Consider the following 4,521-nt stretch of genomic DNA (forward strand, 5'->3'; position numbering starts at 1 on the left):
TCCTTTTCCTTTTCCTTTTCCTTTTCCTTTTCCTTTTCCTTTTCCTTTTCCTTTTCCTTTTCCTTTTCCTTTTCCTTTTCCTTTCTCTTTCCCTGGCAAAATGTTACAACAAACCTGAACACTGTGAAAGCACAGCATGCAATCAATAAATATTAGGAGAGGAATTAATCTGTAGCGGGATAGTGTTTCTCACATCATAAAGATTCCCTTTGGGGAGATTTTCATCTTTCTGTGCAAGAGTCTCCAACATAAGAGAAACAAACCTCAGGGGAAGTTCCAGACTCCTATTCTTCATAAAAGATCATATTTGCAGAAAAAGAGAAAGCAAGTAGGACAGTGTTAGTAAGAAAGATGTCTTCCCACTCTTTGGGCATACTGAATCCTTCTGATTCATTCTCTAGTAGCTTTTATAATATTCTGAAACAAGATGTTATTAGAACATTAAAGACTGACCATTAAAAAAAAACTTCAAAGATGTTGTCCATTGCAGAAATTGTTTCATATATACTAAATGAAGAATTTCTGCTTTTGGGGAAAACAGCTGGTAAGTGATAAGAACTGTTAGAAAGTTTAAATACAGATACATTTTGCAGCACTAGCTATATGGTTCAAATTATCACAGTGTTACAGTATCTTACAGGTTGGAAGGGACCTCCAGAGATCATCAGGTCCATGACCACTGCCAAAGCAGGACAACTTAGAGTAGTCTACACAGGAATGTACCCAGGTAGGTTTTGAAAGTCTCCAAAGAAGAAGACTCCACAACCTCCCTGGGCATCCTGTTCCAGTGCTCTGTCACCCTCACTGTAAAGACTTGTCTCCTCATGTTGAGATGAAATCATCTATGTTAAAGCTTGTATCCATTGTTCCCTGTGTTATTACTGTGCACCATCAAAAAGAGCTTGGCCCCTTCTACTTGACACCCATCCCTCAGATATTTATACATATTGCATATAGAATTGCATATAGAATAAACCAGGTTGGAAGAGACCTTCAAGATCATCACATCCACCCTATCATCCAACACCACCTAATCAACTAACCCATGTAACCAAGCACCCTGTCAAGTCTCCTCCTGAACACCTCCAGTGACGGCGACTCCACCACCTCTTCAGAGAGCCCATTCCAATGGGCAATCACTCTCTCTGTGTAAAACTTCCTCCTGACCTCCAGCCTGAACTTCCCCTGACACAGCCTGAGACTGCGTCCTCTTGTTCTGGTGCTGGTTGCCTGGCAGAAGAGACCAACCTCTGCCTGTTTACAACCCCCCTTCAGGGAGTTGTAGAGAGCAATAAGGTCACCCCTGAGTCTCCTCCTCTCCCGGCTAAGCAGCCCCAGCTCCCTCAGTCTCTCCTCATAGGGCTTGTGTTCCAAGCCCCTCACCAACTTCGTTGCCCTTCTCTGGACTCGTTCCAGCAAGTCAACATCCTTCCTAAACTGAGTGGCCCAGAATTGGACACAGTACTCGAGGTATGGCCTAACCAGTGCAGTGTACAGGGGCAGAATGACCTCCCTGCTCCTGCTGGCCACACTGTTCTTAATGCAGGCCAGGATGCCATTGGCCCTCCTGGCCACCTGGGCACACTGCAGGCTCATGTTCCTCCTACCATCAACCAGCATCCCCAGGTCCCTCTCTGCCTGGCTGCTCTCCAGCCACTCTGACCCCAGCTTGTAGCTCTGCATGGGGTTGTTGTGGTCGATGTGCAGAACCCTGCACTTGGATGTGTTAAATCTCATGCCGCTGGACTGCCCATCTGTCCAACCTGTCGAGGTCTCTCTGCAGAGCCTCTCCACCCTCCAGCAGATCAACTCCTGTCCCCAGCTTGGTGTCATCAGCAAATTTACTGATGACGGACTCAATGCCCTCATCCAGATCATCAATAAAGATGTTAAAGAGGATGGGGCCCAGCACTGATCCCTGGGGGACTCCACTACTGACTGGCCGCCAGCTAGATGTGGCACCATTCACCACCACTCTCTGGGCTCGGCCATCCAGACAGTCCCTAACCCAGCTCAGAGTGCTGCTGTCCAAGCCATGGGCTGACAGCTTGGCCAGGAGTTTGCTATGGGGGATGGTGTCAAAGGCCTTGCTGAAGTCCAGGTAGACTACATCCACAGACCTCCCCACATCCACCAGACGGGTCACCTGCTCGTAGAAGGAGATCAAGTTTATCAGGCAGGACCTGCCCTTCCTAAATCCATGCCGGCTGAGCCTGATCCCTTGGCCATCCTCTAAGTGCTGTGTAATTGCACTCAGGATGACCTGTTCCATGATCTTGCCTGGCACTGAGGTCAGGCTGACAGGCCTATAATTCCCTGGCTCATCCAACCGGCCCTTCTTGTGGATGGGCACCATGTTGGCCAGCTTCCAGTCCTCTGGGACATCTCCAGTGAGCCAGAACTGCTGAAAAATGATGGAGAGAGGCTTGGCCAGCTCCTCTGACAGCTCCCTCAGCACCCTAGGATGGATCCCATCTGGTCCCATGGACTTGTGGGGATCCAGGCGGCTGAGCAGATCACCAACTGCCCCATTTTTGAACAGTGGAAAACTATGCTGCTCCCTGGCTCCTTCTGGCACTCTGGAGGCCAGCTGTCTGGAAGACATTCTGTCCTGCTAGTAAAAATTGAGGCAAAGAAGGTGGTGAGTACCTCTGCCTTTTCCTCATCCCTTATCACAACGTTCCCCTTCGTGTCCACCAAGGAGTGAAGGTTATCTCTGACCTTCCTCTTGCTATTAATGTATTTATAGAAGGACTTTTTGTTGTCCTTTACAGCAGAGGCCAGGTAAGCTCCAAATGCGCTTTTGCCTCCCTAATTTTCTTCCTACAAGACCTAGCAACATCCTTAAATTGATGAGATCCCTTCCAGTCTTCTCATCTGAAGACTAAATCGCCCCAGGAATCAGAGTCTCTCTTCATGGGGGAGATGCTCAAGTTCCCTAATCATCCTTATGGCAGATTATATATTTGATTTTGCAACTGCCACAGAAAAAAATTGTAACAGTCATTGTGAAATAAATGGAATGTGAGATTTAATTTTTTCCCCAGATTTGTTTATGCATTGTAAAATGAAAAAAAAATCTACAATAATATTACTGAATAGTCTATACTACTTACATTTGAAACTTAGGTGCCACATGTGTAAAAATCCCACTACTTTTGTAGGATTTTATGTACTGGTTGTTAAGGTGCAATCTCGCATTCAAGAAAAGCAAGCAATGAGGAATCCTTTCCCCCCGTCCCCCAGTCTCTGCTTCAAAGTGGAATTAAATTAGAAAAATAAATGTCAAAGTTTGATATCAAATGGATGCTTTAATGCCTATTTTCTCTTCTAAAAGTAGAGATGATTCCTGTTAGAATTCTGACTGTACAAAATTTAATTATTCTTTAGGCTAAGAGGGAAGAAAGTTTGGCTGTAATAGTTGCTGCTGGAAGTTCACAACTGATACTGAGGCTGAAACATACATCTGTAGCTTACATTACAAAGACAAAATATAAAATTATTTTATTAAATCTGAAAGTTTAAGAAATTCAATTTAATTTGAAAAAATGATCATAATTTCTCTGGTGTGCATAAGGGGTCTTATGAAACCTGAAATAAGGTGATTTTTCTTCCCTCCTCTTCTGTCCCCTACCCCCCCATCCTCAATTAGGTCTTACTGTTGTGTTCAGGTAGACCAGACTTTGGCCTTTTGTGTTAGTTTATTTGGGTTGAGTGTTCTGCTTGTTTGGGAGTTTTATTTGTCTTTCTTTTTTTTTTTTTCCTTTGGTCTTTCTTTTTTTTTATTTTTTTAATTAGCTTAGAAAAAAAACCCACAGAACATTATATGGAATAAAACCATCAAGTCTCTTTTATAAGGCTGGTCAAAATTTCTAATAAGCTATCTTCACTATCAATATGGACTGGAGGATAAGGTTATAGAAAGCAGCCCTGTGGAAAAGGTTTTGGGGGTGCTGATGGATGAGAAGATGGACATGAGTAGACAGTGCACACTTGCAGCCCAGAGGGCCAATCACACCCTGGCTGCATCAAAAGAAGCAGCAGATCCAGAGAGGTGATTCTGACACTGCTCTGGTGAAACCTCCACCTGGAGTATTGCATCCATCTCTGGAGCCCTCAATACTGGAATGACATGAACGTGATGAGTGAGACCAGAAGAGGGACACAAAGATGATGAGGGGGTCGATATGAAGACAGGCTGATAGAGCTAGGATTGCTCAGTCTGGAGAAGAGAAGACTCTGGGGACACCTAATAATGACTGGAGTCAAATGAATGGAGTACCAGAAGTGGGTCCACAAAATGAGTGGAGAGAGACTGTTTACAATGACCTGGATGAGGTTTAATGGCTTCAAACTAGAGAAGAGTAGATTTAGACTGGGTATTACTAACAAGTTCTTTACCATGAAGGTAGTGGAACACTGGAAGAGGTCGCCCAGGGAGGTAGTTGAGGACCCATCCCTGGAGATATTCAAGGTGAGGCTTTATAGGACTTTGGGCAACCTGATCGAGTTGAGAATGCC

Source organism: Melanerpes formicivorus, unplaced genomic scaffold, assembly GCF_026170545.1.
Source record: "Melanerpes formicivorus ecotype bairdi unplaced genomic scaffold, bMelFor1.0.p_v2 SCAF_221, whole genome shotgun sequence".
Lineage (NCBI taxonomy): Eukaryota > Metazoa > Chordata > Aves > Piciformes > Picidae > Melanerpes > Melanerpes formicivorus.